At 37.3% G+C, this 22685-nt stretch overlaps 1 long non-coding RNA gene and 1 other non-coding gene across 2 annotated transcripts; one reads left to right on the forward strand and one right to left on the reverse strand.

Annotated features, from left to right (window-relative positions):
• Positions 1-12998: 12998 nt before the first annotated feature.
• Positions 12999-13103, reverse strand: LOC113314534. The gene has a single exon (XR_003342460.1). It is a non-coding gene; the product is annotated as a small nucleolar RNA R71 (small nucleolar RNA).
• Positions 13104-20323: 7220 nt separating this feature from the next.
• LOC113309065 lies at positions 20324-22049 on the forward strand. The gene is made up of 2 exons (XR_003340301.1): positions 20324-21431; positions 21658-22049. It is a non-coding gene; the product is annotated as an uncharacterized LOC113309065 (long non-coding RNA).
• Positions 22050-22685: the final 636 nt, after the last annotated feature.

Consider the following 22685-nt stretch of genomic DNA (forward strand, 5'->3'; position numbering starts at 1 on the left):
TTTAGGCATAGCTTTTGCATACTAAGTCCGAATTCAGTGTTTTTTGGCTCGTTTTAACCATGAAAGCACGAGATAAACATATATCATCAGTATATATCAACATCATCAACTCAAAATTATCGTTTCTATCAAAATCTCAAATATAGATAGAGAAGTTATGAGTATAGAAGAAAATAAATCTCCCTAAAGATATTAATTAGTCATATAATAACCGAGAGATCATGTGCTCAGTTTTTTCATGTGCTTTCTCACCTTTCAAAAGATTGATCACTAAGGTGAGCATGCACATTCTAACACAACTAGGTTGTGCTTAGTTGAGCCTTGTTTTGTTCGTCATGGGTGACTAAGACAGAATCATCACTCTTGACCTCTTTTTTGGTTTGTTTTCTCTTGTTCCATCTCTTATTTTTCAACTTTGACTTGTGATGAAGAGTGTCATTATCACAACGTTCACTAGTACAAGAGATTTCAGACATGATGTGTTTCTTTAATCTTTCAAGAAAACTCTTATAATTATTGTCACCAACAATTAACAGATGATAGTCATTCTTGTGACTAACTTTTGGTCCCTTCTTGGCTATGGAGGACTTTGGGACCCATTTAGAGTTGGGTTTCGCAGGAGAAACTTTCTCCTTCATACTATTAGGATCATTGTCCTTTTGGATATTTTGAGAAACAACCTTTCTCCAATTTGGAACATCAGATCTTGTCTTTGTATTTACAAAGTCATCTCTTTTTATATATTCGGGTCTTTTATGAGATGACCTTGTCGAGCGATAGGTAAAATTTGAACTATCATTATAATAATTCTTTTGCCTAAACTTAGGACAATATCGATCTGAGTTCCTTTGAGGAGCAATCTTAGCCAATTCTTTTGATACAAAAGAAAGTGCATCTTGAATCTTACGAACTTTGCATCCCCATTGCAAGTGCCCTTTATTACCACAATAATAACAATGCTTAGTATAAACATACGAAGTATGAGTTTTAGTGTTACCTTTTTGTGGATCCTCTTGCATTGGAGCTCGACGAGTTTTCTTCTTCTTCTTCTTATCCTTGTTCAACGTTGTTGCTTTCTTGACATTAGCAGACGCGCTCTCTTTGATTGCTGCTGGTTGAACAAAATTGTTAGGCTTGAATGGCTTTACTTCTTTACAAGAAATAGTATCATTTTTGACAACAGTAAAAGCCTCTGGTTGAGAAGAATTAGTAGCTTTAACAAATTTTACCTCTTTGTTAATATTTGAAGCATCTATTCCCTTATAGCTCAATCCTCGTGTATCATGATGATTTCTACTTTCTTCTAACATTGAGGTTAAATTGTTTGAGCTGACATTGAACTTTTTAAGGTCCAAAATTTCTTCTTCCAATGTCTTGATTTGATCAAGAGCACCAGCTAGATCAGTCTTAAGATGTTTTTCTCGTGAGAGATATACACCTTCTTTCTCTTCAAAACTCTTTGATTGAGAATTAACCCTTGCATCAGATTCAACAAGTTTCACTTCCAGAAATGTACTTTTTCAAGAGCCGCATCACGATGTTTCTTAAAAATTTCTATTTGAGAAAGACTAGCACATACTTTGTCTGTAAGACTCTGTATTTGTTGTGAGAATTTTTCTTTTAGCAAGTTATGCTCTTCGTCGAGATTCTCAAACTTTAAAGTTAAATCTCGTTCTCTTTCAAGTGCTGAAAGAAGTTCATTAGAACAAGTAAGAAATTGTTTGCTCAATTACTTTAGTTCAGATGTTTTTACACTTGATCTTTCATCAGAAATACATAGAACTCAAAAAAATCTTGTCATCAAAAAGAGATTTTTCAGAGTCTGAATCATTGATTGCGAATACAGGGCTTGACTTAATCTCGTCTAGAGAACCTTCAGACTTATTATCAGAAGAGCAAGTAGAACTTGTTGAAGAAGCCCATTTTAAACATTTATTAAAATCAAAACTTCCAATGTATTGTGAAACGTTAACCGAGTCTTTCTTTAGTTTTCGCTCTCGCTTAACTTTACTTTGACTCATGTCTTATAGGTTGGAATGCATCAAACACAGATTGTTAGATCTTTTCGTGTTTGCCTGCTCTGATACCAATTGAAAAGACGAGGGTACCCAAATATACCTCAATCTAAAACTTTTCCACCTATAAGTCCTTTCTCCGAAAGTGATTATCTATGGACTGAGTCAAGACAATGCAACTAATCGGTTCACACTTCATGTGGTCGTCTATGGATATGAGATCGAGACAATATGACAACAAGATAACTTGTGTGATTGACTATAGATACAAGATTGAGACAATACAACAACGAAGTATGTTTACTTGATAAAAGGTTCGGACTTAACCAAACATAATAGAATTGCTATCAAGTAAATAGGAATTGACGTTTGTGTATTTTACTTCTATAATAAAACAATTATAATTGCGGAAATAAAAAAGTAAAAGACACAGCAAGATTTTGTTAACGAGGAAACCGCAAATGCAGAAAAACCCCGAGACCTTGTCCAAAATTGAATAGCTGAGACCAAGCAACTAAACCTATAGTTCACCTAGTTCCGTCTGTATCCCTGCGCCTCCAACTTGCAATAAGTCACGCACTTGGAACAATTCCTTTGGTTCGTATTCCAAACAGTAAAGGAACAACAAATCTATTCGGTAACAACTCTTTTCAATGAACGTGATATGAGTTTGACAAAAGGCTCTTCTGTTTATCCCAATAAACTCCTTTGTCGGGTCCTTAGATCTATCCAATAACAATTACCAAAGTAATTGTCAAGATTTTGCAATTAATACTTTGAATCACAAAGAATTGTATTGACGCCGATCTACTCAACTAATCAATAAAATCTCCACAAAGATAAACCGATTATAGTTGGATCCTTTTCCAGCCGAAACAAGTTTTGTGCACACCAAAGATTATGCACCCAAACATCTTCTTTGTCTTCAAATATTCTTTGATCTTCAATAAACACTTGCACACAATCAACCTGAATCTCTTGTGATCAATCACACACAGAACGGAGTCTGTTAACAATGGATTATCACAAGACGTCTTTAGAACTATAAACAGTCTAAAGATCCCCGTCGAAACTTCGATCTAGTTTGAGTGACTCTTATATCAGAAGAGAAGATTCTCAAGCATAAACATACTAGGTGCAATCAAAGTTCAACAACCGTTAGTCAATCAAATCAATCGAAAACTAATAATAAACTGCAATTATCTAGTTTCCCACCAACGATACTAATAGAGCTTCTCAATCCCAAAGAAGTTTTTAAACCGAGTGGTCGTAAGAGATTTCGCTTAGGGTACTTTCCTCTCCGAATAGGCGGCTCCACCAGGAATAACACAACTAGGTAGTTTTGCTGGCTCTGAGGATTAGTTTGCTTGATGATAGACGCATTTATGTGTCTACTTTGTCTCAATTTTCTATATTGTTAGTGCTCATTTTTGTACTTATTTTACTATTTTGTGTATTTGTAGGTGTTTTTGGGAAATAAAGCTCAATGGACTAAAATGTGGAATTCCGCTCGTAAAATGGAGGAAATGATGTGATTTATAATTTAATGGGCTAGGCCCAAAAGGAAGAAGATGGAGAATCATTTCATTTATCCAATTATTTGGATATGGGAGTGTGGAAAGTGTGGAGCCCATTATGTCGACGTCATTTACAAGATATTAAAAAGATATATGTAGATATTTATTTTAGTGAAGAAAATAAAAGTGTTAAGTAAGAAATCTACATGGAGTAATTGATGGGAATTAAATATATAAAGAGTACGGAAAGAATATTATTCTTTATGGTTGGAGTTAATAAAGAATAAATAATCCCCAAATAAGGAAAATTGTAAATGCATGAGAATTATATTATTTGACACGTGGCACATTCTTATTGGAGGATTTTTCATTGTCTTGACATGTGGCGTATTCTCATTCGGTGATGATTTGGTGGTGGTGAATAGAAAAGGAAAGTGGATTCCTTTGAAAGCTATAAATACGATGTGGATACAAGAAAAAGGGGAGGTAATAATGGAGTAGAGTTTTTATTTCATTGTCTGAGCGAAAGAGTTGAGTTTTTATTTCATTATTTTATTTCTCTTTTGTAATAATGGAGTAATTCCTGCACTAGGGTGGAGGAAGAAACTATTTTTGATGGGTAATATTTAATTTCTTTGACATTTTCAGTGTTTTCTCAGTCTATAACGGTAAGAATGAAATACTAAGATTGGTACAAGGCTTTGGTCGGTAACCTAGTTAGCTGGGCTCCAACTCCTTTTTGTATAGCAATACCTAATCTATGATAAATAAAACTACCAAAACTACTATTAGCGTCATTGCTAACTAAACAATTCTTCAGGCGCTTGAAAAAACAGAATGTATCTTCACCAAGTTCCCCTAATGTAGAGAAAGCTAGAATCCCCAGTACGAAACCATGTGCTTCACACTTGTCCAAGTATTTAGTGCGTTTACGCGAAACAACACTAGAAATAGCTTTTCCTGGGACGAAAGAGCGAGTGCCTTCACCAGTGAAGGGAGAGACAACTGTGACATCCATACAAACATCTTTCCCATTTTCCCAGTTAAGAACAAGGATATCTGCAGGCCGTAAATCTTTGTCATCATCAGACAAAAACCCAAGAGAGACTTCCTTACGCGCAAGCACACTAGCTTTGTAACAAATATCAGCGATTACATCACGTACATGGTCATGTCGAAACTTACTTCCAACATCCTTAGCACAATGAAGCGCGTGGTCTCCAAAGATATCCATAGATCTGTTACAACTGGAGCATAGACCATTCTCAACAAAAAGTGGGATACCAAGACGATAGCAAAGAACAGCTCTGAACTATCGTGGCCCAAGGCATTGATTAAGTCCACTAATTGGTACAACCAAAAAATAATCATGTGCATGCTTCACACGATTGCATTGCCACAATATGGAATCTCTTGCAGACATTGAAAATTGGCCTGGAATTTGCTTCTTAACAGCATCAAAATAAGTGACTGCCAGGGAGTGCATGGAGGGGGGGGAGGGGGGGAGTGTCATCGACACAATAAGAAGAAGGTAATCCACATACCTGGATAAAGTGATGAAGAGCCAACTGATAGGCAGGTCCTTTGTATGTAGGAAATAAGCCACCAAGGATCACCTTTTGCACCGAAGCAGTCTGGCTCTGAGAAGCGAGATAATAGTAAGTACTAGTATCTGCCATGGTGTAAATTCCAAGGCCACCATCTTTGATGGGCAAGGTAGCTAATCTCTGTTGTAAAGGGCCAAACCCTGCCCCATCACCAGTGACTAGGAGTCTCAAATACTTGAGCAAATGATCATCGAAAATAGGATATACCCAAAGACTGATGTAGTTTTTACTCCATATTTGTGCTTTTAATTTATTAAATTTTTTCTCTTCTTTACATGCTTCACAATAATTGTTTTGGGTAGTTTCTACCGATCTTTTATAAGCGAAGGAAAATTAGGCTTTAAAATAACGACGAGAGTCATAAAAAAAAGAACTTGTAACGTTATATCTTCCAAAGCATGAGATTGGGTTCGAAATTGTTTTGAGTAAATTAGGGGTACTGTGTCAAAGGAATCATTATTGAGTTTACCAACATTAGAAGTAGTGGAATCAAAAACCCTAGATTCATCTCTCCTTGGTAACGGAAATCAAAATTTATTAGTTTTTCTTTTATTTGTCTAAAACCAAACCTTCAAAATAGTCCGAGTATCGAACCTTCTACTTAGCACTTGTAAAAACTACATCATTTTTTGGCGCCGCTGACATGGACTTGCCTTTAGGTAAGGTTTTAGATATTCTTTTTGTAAATATTTTGCTTGTTTATTTATTTAGTTTATTTTTAATATTTTTATTAGATTTTACTCTTTGGGTATATCCTATTTTTGGTATGCGGGATATTTGAGAATTTAAATTGGAAATAAATTTTGCGCACCAAACAGGTAAGTGTCCAGGATTTTGTTTTATTTTTAAATTTGTTTCCTTTTGTATATATTTATTTTAGGAAATATTTTGATTCTTTAGATATTTATTTGTTTGTACATAATTAGATTAGGTTTCCTTATTTATTTTTATTTGTAAATATTTTATTGTATTTATTTTTTTCTTTATTTATATTAAAAAAAAAAGAATACACGTGCACACCAATTGCATCTTCCGGCACGGATTTTAGGAAAACTCGTGGTTTAGTACGGTGAACCCTCTGGGCGTTATCATCCGAAACACCACAAACCTCAACCTTGTACCTGTGACCAGTCTTTGACTGTAGGTATATTTTTGTTGTACGTAACTGACCAACCTATTTTAGTCGACCCTACATTTGCATGTGCACCAAGAAAATGTCGAACTGGTATTATGAGGACCAATATAATGAATATCGACCTAAATTTCAAAATGGACAATCTTCGTGCTTTGACCATAGTGTGGATAGTACTCGGGACCACTACCGACCTTCTGAAGGTTATGGTTCTCACTGCGGTGATCCCAATTACTATTCGCACGTCCACCAGCCACATGAATGGGTAAGTGAGCAATATTATAATGACCAAAATGTAAGTTCTACGTCTTTTGAGGATTTAATGAGACAGTTGCAACAAAATAATTCTTATAATCCTAGTCTTTCTTTAGAAAATTCACTCAACCAGTTGACTGGAAATTTAAATAGGAGACACATACTAAGGGAACAATTTTATGAAGAGTCACTCAGGCATGACTTAGATACGAGGAAAGAATTGAAGCCTTAAGTACTGCTCTAAATGAACTTAATTTCCAATTAGATAAGGTTCAACCATCTTCATATTATGATGATGATGATGAGAATAGTACTGATGAAGATTATGAGAAATGTATTCATGATGATGAGAATATTGTTACACCAATTGAGCCTTACGATAATCATGGTGTTTCTAGTTCAAATACTAATAATATTGTTGGTTATTCACATATTCAAAAGTTTTTATTCAAAAGGATGTGGATTTGACTAGAGAGACCATAGTTTTAGATGGTGTAGTATATCATTGTGATTATGAAGGCGAGGATGGCTTAGAGGAAAGAGTTTATCTTGAGACTAACGTTTTAGAGTCTAGCGATTCGGAAACAATAGTCCCTGCTGAGGATTATAAAAATGTAGAACCACATGATTACAACCTAGAAGAAATAAAAGACCATTTTCTTAAATATGATAATTTAGAAATTCAGGAAATTGTGACTAGTTTATCCAAGGATATTGAGAACTCTAAGTTTGGGGGTGAATACCATTCACCCCGTGGTTTACCTTTGACTCTACAAAGGTCCCTAATTTGGGACTTAACATATGTGCCTCTACTATCTTAAGAGACTATCTTCATCCATGTTTTCCTGAACCTATTTATGTGCAAAAAGAAACTCAGTTGATAGAAACCCATCATCTGGTTGATGTGGTTAATCCGGTCCATGATACCATAATTGATTTTGTTGTCCCACCAAAATTTTATTTACCAAATGTGGGAGTATCCCAATCTGAAATGTGTCATTATATAGTTTTTAGAACTAAATCTAATTATTTTAGGAAATTAGAATCTTCGACACATTTACTTAAGAATGACCACCATTATGGTCAACTGTGTGTGTCAAATCTAATTGACTTAGAGGATCCCCAATTATTTAGGTTATTATGTGCTTCTAAGTTGTTATTTGAGTTTTTCCAGACTCTGCAACTTGATCCTCCGGATCCTACCAATGAGGAAACCTGGCCCATGAAAATATTTTATTCAGACCCTTTCATAAAACCTGAGCCCGAACCACAACTACATGTAGTTGTCTTAAAAAGGAAACTAGATAAGGGTGTGCGTTATTTGTTAATTTTCTTAGCATTCCTTTTATTTGTGGTAGCTTTATTCAGTTTTGATGACCCACATAGGTTCCGATTATTGTTTTATGATTTTATGTGGTGACTAATTCTACCAACGTCTGGCTGAAGACAATAAACTTTGCACTTTATGGGAGGCAATCCATACATGGTGAAATTTAGGTCCCTCTGGAGGACCCTGCTGTTGATTTACATTAGTTTTGTTTTTATTTTATTTCTTTCTTGCTCCCCATGGAAGGATTGCTATGCTTCATCCAGGTACTATCTTTCTGACTCACCTTTTTATTCCTCTTGTTACTTATATTTTTGGTACTGTACTTTAATTTGAAACATTGAGGACAATGTTAGATTTAAGTTTGAGGGTGAGGGAAAAACTTTTAGTTGGTTTTTAATAAAATAAAATAAAAACATTAAAAAAATTAAAAATATAAAAAATTAAACTCCAGAGCCTAGAAATTTGTGCCAATTTAGAATGACACTAACCAGTCTAAGTGGATGGAAACATCTTGGTTGTAGGAATTAAGTAACCCAATAACAGAGTTTATTCATAAAAAGACAGAGTTCAGGTGTTAGAATGGAATCATCACGCTACGTTCTATTTTTATTTTATTTTATTTGAAAAAATTATATGTTTCTCTAAGTGATTTGGTGGGGCACAAAACATCAAATTGTTACCACTGCCGGGATGAAATGGAGTGATTGAGTTACTAAAATAATAAAGAGACCAGACCAATCAGACCAAACGGAATAAATAAATAATCAAAAAAAATTTAAAAAAAATTAACACTTGGATACCAATATGTGTGTGTTTTCCCTGTCTCCGTCGCCTAAACAAGCGTGGAACGCGGGATCCATGGGAACTATCATGTAATCTGCTGACAGGAAGCATGCGCTTGGATCCAAACGATCAAATCATGCAGTTAGAAAAAAAAATGAATGAAAATGAAAAATTTATTGTTCAATAAAATCGACCGCTGGTTCCCTTGTATATGCCAGTTGAGTTGATCTAGAATTAAGATTATCGACCGCTGGTTCCCTTGTATATGCCAAGCAGTGTTGATATTAGTCCATACCAGTATCTAAATCCATTAGGATTCATAGGTTCATCTTGGCGGAGGCCTTCATACAGATATGGGAAACACCGTTGACCTTAAACAACATCGTTTTGAACTATCTATCTCTATAATCCATCTTCTTAATCTATTCATTTCTGTGATTCCGATTATTGATATCCATAGTGAGATTATCTGAGTAGAACTCTGTCACGTATATATATGAATATGATTCGCATCAGGGTACTTTCTCTTGTGATCAATGACAGTATGCCAACCAAGGAGATTCTTCAGTGTCATTCTTGAATTCGGCACAAATAGTTAAGGTTTGGAGTAAAGGTTTTGTGGGTACACCTCTGGTAAACCCTCCCGAGACTATAACTCAGCCACTAAGGCCACCTAGGGGTTTAAAGGCTTGTTGCACACGCTAAGTTCAATCGCGGTGCCTGCGACAATGAGTTAGGATTTCATTTTCTAGATTAGATTTGCTCGGGACTAGCAAACAATAAGTTTGGGGGTATTTGATAGGTGTCATAAACACCTAGAATTATCTATTGATTATGCTTTCTTTGCTATTTTTCGTGTGAATTATGTATTTTACGTTTGTTTTGAGTTATTAGGTGCAATTGAGTTATTTGGAGCAAAAGAAGAAGAATAAAGCACTCTTTTGGAGCATAAGGGCAGAACCGTCAATTCACATGCGAGTGGCAGCTGGATCAAGGTAAGGTTATGAGCGAAATAAGGACAAAATGGTCATTTCACAGGCGAACACTATTCGGAGTCGAACCGAGCTTAAGGGGCAACTCTGTATTGGAGGAGCATTAAAGATAGACTAGCCGAGGTTAAGGGGTGACCATATGTTATAGGGCACCTACTGGGGTATCTAATGAGTGGGGGTGATTATCTAGCCCTAATTCCTACACCCTAAATCGAGAGAAGACTTGCTCTCATTCATTTCAATTATTTTCACCTGAAATTGAGAAAGAGAAGCGGCAGCAGCTGTTGGTGTTGGTCCGAGAGATTAAGAGAGAAGATAAAGAAGAGATAGATCTGAGGAGGATGGGAATCATTGTTCTGTTACTACAGTTGTTGTTGCCACAATACATGAAGAATGGCTCTATTATTGTTCGACACAGAAGAACTGTTGAAGAAATTGATGTGGAATTAGGGTTTGGTGAAGATGAGTGTTTGAAGAATCTGATGATGATTATGGCTGAATTGAGGGTTGAATAATCTTGGGTTAATGTTAAATTTCAGAAATCCACGAAGAAAAGAAGAAGAAAGAATTGTTTCTGTGTGTTGAGTGGATGAAAAGGTATAGAGATTAAAGAAGTTGTTGCCAGAGAATGGGATTGTTGGGTGTTATACATGGAGAAGGTGGTGATGATGCAGGGAAGCTACAGGATTGAGGTACTGCTGCTGAGAAGAAGTTCGAGTTTAAATGTTTGATGCTGTTGCCGTTGCTGTTGAGATGAATCAGAAGAAGAAATGGGTTTGTCTGTGAGTTGATACAGATGAACTATGTAATGGTTTTGGATCTACAGGGAATGTGTTGTGAACTGTGGCTTGACTTGCAGGTAGAAGAACTTGCAGATTGAGATGGTAGTTACACTGGGTTTGGATGTCAGTGGAGATGTGGATAGTGGTGTTGTTCAATTACAGAATACAGAGATAGAAGTGCAGGTGCTGTGTGTTGCTTGAATGGATGCAATGAACTGAATTGCAGGTATGAGGTGCAGCTACAAATGTACTTGTTCAAAGAAGCTACAAAGGATGCAGTGAGAATTCAGGTGTAACTCAGCTGGTCTTGCTGATACTGTTGTTGTTGTTGTTAATGGAACCAGGGTTTTGAATCTGCGGTTGAGACTGAACTAATGTTCGAAGTGATTCTGTGAATAAAGAGATGGAGATGAATGACTGAGCTACAGATGGAAGGAATGTTGTTGCAATTGGTGTGGCTCTGGTGCAAGGGAGAAATACTGGTTGATGCTGTTGCTTTTGTTGGTGGTGAACAAGAAATTGGTCATGGGCTGAAGGCAGTGAGAATGAGATGCAATTGCAGGTAATGCTAGGTGCAGCTGGACTGGATTAGCATTGATGATTCACAGTCATTGTGCATCAGCAGAGCTCTGGCCTGCGAAATGGTTTTGGCTTAGAACAAGTCATCTGAGTTAGCCTTAACTCAGACCTGACTCATCTGACTGGTACCAACTGACTGACTCGGTGTGACTCACTGAATTGATCGTTCTGACTCGTTGACTTGACCGATTTGACTCGTTGACCGGAGACCGGGCGGACTCTGCCAGTCACCTGAGACGCTTTCCGGCCAATTTCCGGTGACACTTTTTGGACAAATTTTCTACATGGGCTCTTCACACACATGGGCTTGGTGGACTTCTTGGTGATGGGCTTTTGAGATATGACCTAGTTTTGGAAGGGAGAAAAGCTACAAAAAGAAAAGTTTTCGACTTTCTTTTAATCACGTATTATTATTGGAGCTTTGGGGAGATAGCCGCGACTAGGATTTGTTTTCGTTTATTTTTCATCTTCTTCAATTTATTTTTGATTATGATTATGATGAACTAAAAAGCTATGAGTAGCTAAATACTATTATTGGTTATGGGATAAAAATTGATTTCTCAAGCATGATATTTAATCAATGAATTAGTTTTGTCTCAATACTTTATTGTTTATGATTCATTATTAATATTGTCATATGATTTGATTGCTTGTTTGGTTGAGTCCGGAATCAATCCGATTTACATTCATCTCTATTGCTGGATTAGGGTTTTCAATACGAAATAATTGTTTATCCCTGATTCTAAGTAGCATAGTGTGGGTAGTGCTTGTAGTGATATATCCCACTAGTCACATATGAATCACAACCTTTGTTAAAACGAATTAGTGCTTTTAAACGTTTGTTTGCATTGATTAGTCTTATTTCATAGAACTTAGTGCTCTTGGAGAGTTAAACTTAATTGTGCTTTTACACTTTAGGTTGCTTTCTAGGTAGATTTCACAATAGCATCTTTTAATGTTGTCTGTGATAAAATTGGGAAATTAACGGGATATACTTGCGATCAAGATATCCTAGGACTTTTAGTAAATGAGAGATTAATTTCCAATTCTAATCATTGATGAAAATACATGTTTGTGAATGATACTATCCCGTGACCAATATCTTCTCCTTACTGATTATTCTAATTATTTACTTTGCTTTTAATGACTTTTATTGCTTAGATAAAAACAAAAATTCCCCCCCTTGGTTACTAAGAAACTGAAATTTTATAACAACAAAAGCCTCTCAGTGGGAACGAACTCTTTCTTATCAAGTACTATATTTATATCTAGTTGAGTGAGAAAGTGAATTATATTTGCATGGCTGACAACCGGTCAAATTTTGGCGCCGCTGCCGGTGAGGCATATGGCTTGTTATTAAGTTTTTAGTTTCTTATGATCATTTCTGATTTCATATTTGCTTTTTGTTTTCTTGTCTTGTTTCTCACTTGTTTGCGAGAATTGTTTTCAGGTACCTAATCCCTGGCTTCTAAAGATTGTAACTATCCAAGGTGCGGGATAGCTACTCGAAGAGACACAATACTCCAACCAAGTCAAGACACGACGGAAGAACAAGAGTTAGAAGTGGAAGAAGAATTATAACTAGAAGAAGAGCAAGAGGTTCAAGTTATATAAGAACCACTAGTTGAAGAAGAAGAAGAAGCAATGGGTGATGCAAATCGTACACTCAAGGACTTGGCTTCTCATAGGATTGATGCACAATGGTGGTGTATTGAGACAAACTCAACCTTCGAGATCAAGCCGGGGTTGATCAGAGAGTTACCGAAGTTTCATGGCATGGCGAATGAAGATCCAAACAAGCATCTCATGGATTTTCACAACGTTATCATGGCTATGCTACCACCAGAGACTAATGCCGATGGCGCAATGTTGAAAGCTTTTCCATTCTCTTTGGCGGATAATGCTAAGGAATGGTTGTATTATTTACCATCCGGAAGTGTCACTACATGGAACGGGTTGAAGAAACTCTTTCTAGAGAGGTATTTTCCTGCGTCAAAGGCTACTCAAATTCGAAAAGACATTTGTGGGATAAAGCAACACGTAGGAGAATCTTTGTATGAAGGTTGGGAGCGATACAAGAGATTGGTGGCAAGATGTCCACACCACCAATTTAGTGGCGTGATGATAATACAATACTTCTACGAAGGTTTTCAATCAAGTGATAGATATCTTCTTGATGCAGCGGGTGGTGGATCTCTAGTGAATAAGACGGTGGCCCAAGCTACCGAGTTGATTGAAAGCATGGCTGCAAACTCGCAACAATTCTACACAAGAGGTGAACCAATGGTTAGGCGAGTGCATGAAGTTACTGAGTCATCATCACACGGTGATCAAAGGATGGATAACATGGAGCAAATGATGCAAAAGATGGCTGCGGTTATTTTACCTTCATATGGTGAAGAGTTGGAGCAAGCTAGTGCGGTCTTTCCAAATCAACAAAGACGGTATGATCCCTACTCCAATACTTATAATCCGGGATGGAGAGATCACCCCAACTTTAGCTATGCAAACAAGCAAGGCGCGGTTCAACAACCTACATTCAACCGTTCGGGTGGATTTCAACCACAAAAATAACAATTCCAGTCGCAACATCAACAATTTCAGCAACCACAACAATCGATGCAAAATCAAGGTTCCGATATCGATGCAAAGCTTCAAACTTTTATGCAAGGCATTTCTACCATGTTTAAGGAAAGGCCACAAGAAACTAAGAGTGCTATCAATGAGTTGCAGGCACAAATGGGCTCCACGGCAATTGATATTAACAAATTGAAGGCACAAAATAGTGGGAAACTCCCTTCTCAACCTATTAACCCAAAATAGGGTGTCAATGCTATTACGTTGAGAAGTGGTACACAACTTGTGCAACCCGAGGTTACTGATTCGGGGAAGGTGGAAACACCAAAGGAGCCGGTTTTGAAGGAAAAGAGGGATGAAATTCCCCAAACACCCGAGGTACCTATTCCTAACTCTAAAACTCTGGTTTCTACTTATGTTCCTCCTTTACCTTTTCCTCACATATTTGCAAGTTCCAAGAAGGTGGAACTAGAAAAGGAGATTTTAGACGTTCTAAAGAAGATTCATGTGAACATACCACTCATTGATGCTATCAAGCAAGTTCCCAAGTATGCGAAAGTGTTGAAGGACTTGTGTACCAATAAGCAAAATCTCAAAGGTAATGAAGTGGTAAGTGTGGGGGAGAATGCTTCGGCAATCTTACAACACAAACTCCCACTGAAATGTAAGGATCCCAGTAGCTTTGACATTCCAGTCACAATTGGTAACACCACATTTAACAAAGCTGTGTTGGCTTTAGGTGCATCCGTTAATGTTATGCCTGCATCTATGTACAATTCACTTGAGTTAGGTCCTCTTAAAAAGGCTGGAATTGTATTGCAATTAGCCGATCGTTCTAATGTCTACCCAATGGGTATTGTTGAGGATTTTCTTGTACAGGTTAATCAATTAGTATTTCCAGCTGACTTTTGTTTGTTAGAGATGAATGAAGGCTCACCGGACTCGTCTCTTCCATTGCTACTTGGGCGTCCCTTCATGAAAACGGCGAAAACCATTATTGATGTGGACAAGGGAACGCTAACTATGGAGTTTGATGGAGAAACAATACGTTTCAACATTTTCGAGACGATGATATTATGGATACATTGGCACAACAAGTATTTCTCCATTGATGTTATGGATACATTGGCACAACAAGTATTTGAATTGAATGGTGATGATGCTTTGGTAATATTAATTCACTACATCCATTGGCACAACAGTTTAACTACATCCATGGATAATGGTGTAGAGTGTGGTAATAAAGTTAAGGAAGCCCTTGGTAATATTAATTCACTACAAGGATTCCCGGAAACTCATAATATCTCTTTTATTTCTTTGCCATGCAGTGATGAAAAGATTGTACCTTCAATTGTTAAATCTCCAAAGTTAGAATTGAAACCTCTTCCCGATCACCTAAATTACTTATACTTGGGTGACAAGGAAGATTTACCTGTGATTGTTTCTAACAAGCTTAGTGAATTACAAGAGCAAAAACTTATAAGGGTGTTAAGGAAGTACAAGACGGCCATAGGATGGACAATTGCTGATATCAAGGGTATAAGCCCTACCGTATGTATGCACAAGGTTCGTTTGGAGGACGATGCAAAGCCTACAAGGGAAGCACAACGTCGTTTGAACCCTCCCATGATGGAAGTTGTGAAAAAGGAGATACTAAAGCTTTTGGACGTGGGTGTTATCTACCCCATATCCGATAGCAAGTGGGTGAGCCCGATACAAGCAGTACCAAAGAAATCAGGTGTGACGGTGGTGGATAATGATAAGAACGAACTTGTCCCAACTAGTGTGCAAACCGGTTGGAGGGTTTGTATTGATTATAGAAAATTGAATGCTACCATTAGGAAGGATCATTTTCCATTGCCTTTTATTGATCAAATTCTTGAACGTTTAGCTGGACATTCTTATTATTGCTTCCTTGATGGTTATTCGGGTTATAATCAGATTATGATAGCGCCGTAGGATCAAGAGAAAACCACTTTCACTTGTCCTTTTGGTACTTTTGCTTATAGAAGGATGCCTTTTGTCTTGTGCAATTCTCCAGCTACCTTTCAAAGGTGTATGGTAAGTATCTTCTCAGAATATGTTGAAAAAATAATCGAGGTGTTTATGGATGACTTTAGTGTGTTTGGTGATTCATTTGACCTTTGCTTGCACAACTTGTCATTAATCCTTGAACGATGTGTTGAAGAAAATCTTGTGCTAAATTGGGAGAAGTGCCATTTCATGGTAACTCACGGCATAGTTTTAGGCCATATAATATCTTCTAAAGGCTTGGAAGTCGATAAATCTAAAATAGACCTTATTCGTGCTTTAACCCCTCCCACTACGGTGAGGGAGATACGCTCTTTTCTTGGTCATGCAGGTTTTTATCATAGATTTATCAAGGATTTTTCCAAGATAGCATCACCACTTTGCAACTTATTGCAAAAAGATGTGGCTTTTAACTTTGATGAAAAGTGTATGGCGGCATTCAATCGTTTGAAAGAACTTTTAATTTCAGCCCCTATCATTAAACCACCGGATTGGAGCAAGCCTTTTGAGCTCATGTGTGATGCAAGTGACTTTGCGGTTGGTGTGGTGCTTGGGAAACGTGTGGGGAAGATACCTCATGCTATTTATTATGCTTCTAGAACGTTAAATGAGGCCCAAAAAAACTAAACAACCACTGAAAAAGAGTTATTAGCTATTGTTTTTGCTTTGGAAAAGTTTCGCTCTTATGTAATTGGTACAAAATTTGTTGTCTTTTCTGATCATACAACACTTAGGTACTTGCTAATGAAGAAAGAAGCGAAACCGAGGCTCATACGATGGATTTTGCTCTTGCAAGAGTTTGATATTGAAATCAAGGACAAGAAAGGAATTGAGAACACCGTTGTGGATCATTTGAGCCGTCTTGCTGTGGACAAGGAAGCTATCCCATTGCGTGAAAGTTTCCCGGATGAGAAACTATTCTCAATTGCCTTTGGAGATGGTATGTTGACATTGTGAACTACTTGGTGTCTAAAAAAATCCCAAAGAACTTGTCTCGTGCTGAGAGGGACAAACTTAAGAGGTTAGGGAACCAATACATATGGGATGATCCATACTTATGGAAACAAGGTAGTGACCAAGTATTACGAAGGTGCGTTCCCGAATCCGAGTTCAATTCTATCTTGTCTTTTTGTCACTCCTATGCTTGTGGAGGACATTTAGGGAGTAAGAGAACCGATCGCAAGGTACTTGAAAGCGGTTTCTATTAGCCAACCTTGTTTAAAGATGCATATATATTTTGTACAACTTGTGATGGGTGCCAAATAACAGGCAATCTAGGTGCCCTAAATCAAATGCCACAAACTTTTATTCAATTTATTGAAGTTTTCGATGTATGGGGTATTGATTTTATGGGTCCTTTTGTCAACTCTCATGGGAATTTTTATATCTTACTTGTTGTTGATTATGTCTCCAAATGGGTGGAATCTAAGGCCACCCCGACTAATGATTCTAAAGTGGTTTCAGATTTTGTGCAAGCTAATATCTTTGCAAGGTTTAGAATTCCAGGAGCCATAATTAGCGATGGGGGTTCTCACTTCAAAAACAGGATTTTACAAACCTTTTTGAAGAAGTATAATGTGTCGCACAAGATTGCAACACCTTATCATCCCCAAACAAATGGACAAGCCGAGGTTTCCAACCGGGAGGTGAAATCCATTCTAGAGAAGACGGTGAATCCAACAAGGAAAGATTGGAGCATGCGACTTAATGATGCTTTGTGGGCTTATAGAACCGCATACAAGACACCTATCGGGATGTCTCCCTTTAGGCTTGTGTATGGTAAACCTTGTCATTTACCCGTTGAAATTGAGCATAAGGCGTTTTGGGCTATTAAGCAATGCAATATGGATATCGATGGGGCTGGAAAGCAAAGGAAGTTACAACTCCAAGAGCTAGAGGAGCTCCGCAATGATGCATTTGAAAGCTCGCGCATTTATAAGAAAAAGACGAAGGCTTTTCATGATAATATGATTTCTAGGAAACAAATTTGCATTGGGAAGAAAGTGCTTTTGTTTAATTCCCGCTTGCATTTATTTCCGGGTAAATTAAGGACACGATGGATTGGACCTTTCATTGTTACTAATGTGTTTTCTCATGGTGCAATGGAAATTCGTATCATAGCTACAGGCAAGGAACTTAAAGTTAATGGGCACTGTTTGAAACCATATTATGAGAATTTCACTTCAGAAGTGGTGGAAGGGGCTAATTTTGTGGATGCACTCCCTCTCGAGGAGGCATAGAAAGAAAGGAGCTAGTCGGGCTGACGACTTTAAACCAAGCGCTAAATGGGAGGCAACTCATAGGATGAGTATTTCTTGTCTTGTATTTATTTCTTGTCTTGTTTTGCATTTACTTTTTCTGATTTCTTGTCATTATCATGTTAGAATTTCCCACCTTTATTTTCTTTGGACGATTCAATTTACATTGAGGACAATGTAAATTTTAAGTGTGAGGGAGTGGTTAAGCATTTGCATTGTAAAATTTTCAATTTTTTCAACTTTTTTGTAAAATAGTGAATAAGAAACCTCCAACTTGTGGTTAGTTTAGGGTCACATAGTATACATGTCGCTAAGATTACATCGAGATTCTCATAAGAGTGACTGAACTTAGAGATGACAGAGAACATGATCGGGTTTCTTACTTGTATGAGAGTTAAAGTTGGATTTAACCATCCCAGTGGCAAATGAGGTGCAGACTGAATTCGGTATTAGATTTGTGATCCCCTATAGTGGAGACTACCCATGTTACATCATGTGAGGCACCGACCTTCATTTATAATATGTGCTTTTAGAGTGTGTGTCACCGTACGTGAATTCCGGGAAGAATGGTGAGCTTCCCAACCTCCCACCAATAGAAGCACTATTTTGATCTCTTGAGTGCTATTTTATCAATCATGAATGGTGACATCGAATTGCTAACTTACATATCACTTGTAATCTTGTTCGCAGTTAGCACCATCCACTTTATCTCTCTACACCAACAGGTCCATATAAACACCATCATCATCAACAAGAGGAGCGTCACAAATTCGAAGGAAAGTTGAAGACGTTTAAGGTTTACAAGCAACAGTACAGAAATGAGCAGATTTCATATTTATGTATAGCAACAAGACAAGGAGCAGAATTTTTTTTACAAGTTGAAGACTATTGTACGAGAGCGAATATTATCAAGATGAGAGTCAAGAAGTTTATGATATCGAGACATACGAGTTGTGGAGAATCAAGCGGTAAAGTACTTACACCATGGCCTTTGTACTTGAATTTTTATTTTTATCTTTATTTTGTATTTGTATCATTTTCTCTTGTTAAAAAAAAAACTTGGGACATGGTCATTATTATGCTAGGTCTCTTGCCAAAAAAAAAAAGACAAAAGAAATTTTTTATTAGGTTCATCATTAGTTTTCATATTTTGTTTATTTTTATTTTGTATTTATTTTATTATTATCAAAAAAAAAAACGAAAAAAAATAAATAAATAATTAATTGCATCATATTTTTGTTTGTTTAGTTCGTTTTTGGTTTTATATTTATTCAATAAAGCCAATGGAAGAAGAAATATTCGTAATGAAGTTTCAAGCAACAAGGAATTAGAGGAAAGAATCACATTGTCAAGATTCTACGAAGTTCAAGATTTCATCATCAAGAGTTGAAGACCGAAGACGAAGATGAAGAGACCGATTGAAGACCGAAGACCTTTCTATGGATGCTGTGAGAGTGGTGCTAGCTGCACGTCGAACGGATAACGAGGTAAGTAAGCATATTCCCACCTTCGTTAAGTGGTTGATTTCCTTTCTTAGAGATCGTCAGAAAAAAGGTTTTCAAAATGATTAAAAGATGTGGATTTTCAAAACAATTCGGAGGGTTTTTGCCTTCCTACCATTTAACGTGTCGCAGAATTCTCTCTTCATTCCTACCTCGACACATGTGTGACCCATAAAGAGTTGTTTATTATTGAGACCAATTTCATAAAACCCTTTCTTGTGAGGCAGAGTCGAGGCTTTTGATCACTCCGAACCCGAATTTCTTTCGAGAAGGGATGGTTATTTCTCTCTTAACTTTTAAGGATGATATTGTGTTCATTTATGTGTCTAACTTCTTATGACTAGTGTGCAGAATCCCTATATTTTCGTAGCGCGTTAGATGCTATCATTCCGGAGAACTAGTAAGTTGGAAAAAGCAGGTTTTGTGGGTATATCTCTAGTAAACCCTCATGGGAATTGTATGTATCCTTTAGAATAATTTTCGTTTGATTTGCTCAAGGACTAGCAAAGTCTAAGTGTGGGGGAATCTGATAGGTGTCATAAACACCTAGAATTATTATCTATTGATTATGCTTTCTTTGCTATTTTTCGTGTGAATTATGTATTTTACGTTTGTTTTGAGTTATTAGGTGCAATGGAGTTATTTGGAGCAAAAGAAGAAGAATAAAGCACTCTTTTGGAGCATAAGGGCAGAACCGTCAATTCACATGCGAGTGGCAGCTGGACCAAGCTAAGGTTATGAGCGAAACAAGGATAAAATGGTCATTTCACAGGAGAACACTATTCGGAGTCGAACCGAGCTTAAGGGGCAACTCTGTATTGGAGGAGCATTAAAGATAGACTAGATGAGGTTAAGGGGTGACCATATGTTATAGGGCACCTGCTGGGGTATCTAATGAGTGGGGTGTGATTATCTAACCCTAATTCCTACACCCTAAATCGAGAGAAGACTTGCTCTCATTCATTTCAATTATTTTCACCTGAAATTGAGAAAGAGAAGCGGCAGCAGCTGTTGGTGTTGGTCCGAGAGATTAAGAGAGAAGATAAAGAAGAGATAGATCTGAGGAGGATGGGAATCATTGTTCTGTTACTACAGTTGTTGTTGCCACAATACATGAAGAATGGCTCTATTATTGTTCGACACAGAAGAACTGTTGAAGAAATTGATGTGGAATTAGGGTTTGGTGAAGATGAGTGTTTGAAGAATCTGATGATGATTATGGCTGAATTGAGAGTTGAATAATCTTGGGTTAATGTTAAATTTCAGAAATCCACGAAGAAAAGAAGAAGAAAGAACGGTTTTTGTGTGTTGAGTGGATGAGAAGGTATAAAGATTAAAGAAGTTGTTGCCAGAGAATGGTATTGTTGGGTGCTATACAGGGAGAAGGTGGTGATGATGCAGGGAAGCTACATGATTGAGGTGCTGCTGCTGAGAAGAAGTTCGAGTTTAAATGTTTGATGTTGTTGCCGTTGCTGTTGAGATGAATCAGAAGAAGAAATGGGTTTGTCTGTGAGTTGATACAGATGAAGTATGTAATGGTTTTGGAGCTACAGGGAATGTGTTGTGAACTGTGGTTTGACTTGCAGGTAGAAGAACTTGCAGATTGAGATGGTGGTTACACTGGGTTTGGATGCCAGTGGAGATGTGGCTAGTGGTGTTGTTCAATTACAGAAGACAGAGATAGCAGCGCAGGTGTTGTGTGTTGCTTGAATGGATGCAATGAACTGAATTGCAGATATGGGGTGCAGCTACAAATGTGTTTGTTCAAAGAAGCTACAAAGGATGCAGTGAGAATTCAGGTGTAACTCAGCTGGTCTTGCTGATACTGTTGATGTTGTTGTTAATGGAACCAAGGTTTTGAATCTGGGGTTGAGACTGAACTGATGTTCGAAGTGATTCTGTGAATAAAGAGATGGAGATGAATGACTGAGCTACAGATGGAAGGAATGTTGTTGCAATTGGTGTGGCTCTGGTGCAAGGGAGAAATACTGGTTGATGCTGTTGCTTTTGTTGGTGGTGAACAAGAAATTGGCCATGGGCTGAAGGCAGTGAGAATGAGCTGCAATTGCAGGTAATGCTAGGTGCAGCTGGACTGGATTAGCATTGGTGATGCACAATCATTGTGCATCAGCAGAGCTCTGGCCTGCGAAATGGTTTTGGCTTATAACAAGTCAGTTGAGTTAGCCTTAACTCAGACCTGACTCATCTGACTGGTACCAACTGACTGACTCGGTGTGACTCACTGAGTTTGACCGTTCTGAATCGTTGACTTGACCGATTTGACTCGTTGACCGCAGACCGGGCGGACTTTGCAAGTCACCTGAGACGTTTTCCGGCCAATTTCCGGCGACACTTTTTGGACAAATTTTCTACATGGGCTCTTCACACACATGGCTTGGTGGACTTCTTGGTGATGGGCTTTTGAGATATGACCTAGTTTTGGAACGGAGAAAAGCTACAAAAAGAAAAGTTTTCGACTTTCTTTTAATCACGTATTATTATTGGAGCTTTGGGTAGATAGCCGCGACTAGGGTTTGCTTTCATTTATTTTTCATCTTCTTCAATTTATTTTTGATTATGATTATGGTGAACTCTAAATCTATGAGTAGCTAAATACTATTATTGGTTATGGGATAAAAGTTGATTTCTCAAGCATGATATTTAAATCAATGAATTAGTTTTGTCTCAATACTTTATTGTTTATGATTCATTATTAATGTTGTCATGTGATTTGATTGTTTGTTTGGTTGAGTCCGGAATCAATCCGATTTACATTCATCTCTATTGCTAGAGTAGGGTTTTCAATACGAAATAGTTGTTTATCCCTGATTCTAAGTAGCATAGTGTGAGTATTGCTTGTTGTGATATATCCTACTAGTCACATATGAATCATAACCTTTGTTAAAACGAATTAGTGATTTTACACGTTAGTTTGCATTGATTAGTCTTATTTCATAGAACTTAGTGCTCTTGGAGAGTTAAACTTAATTGTGCTTTTACACTTTAGGTTGCTTTCTAGGTAGATTTCACAGTATCATCTTTTAATGTTGTTTGTGATAAAATTGGGAAATTAACGGGATATACTTGCGATCATGATATCCTAGGACTTTTAGTAAATGAGAGATTAATTTCGAATTCTAGTCATTGATGAAAATACATATTTGTGAATGATACTATCCCGTGACCAATATCTTCTCCTTATTGATTATTCCAATTATTTACTTTGCTTTCAATGACTTTTATTGCGTAGATAAAAACAAATTCCCCCCCCCCCCCCCCCCCTTGGTTACTAAGAAACTGAAATTTTATAACAACAAAAGCCTCT

The sequence above is a fragment of the Papaver somniferum genome, chromosome 9 (assembly GCF_003573695.1).
Source record: "Papaver somniferum cultivar HN1 chromosome 9, ASM357369v1, whole genome shotgun sequence".
NCBI lineage: Eukaryota > Viridiplantae > Streptophyta > Magnoliopsida > Ranunculales > Papaveraceae > Papaver > Papaver somniferum.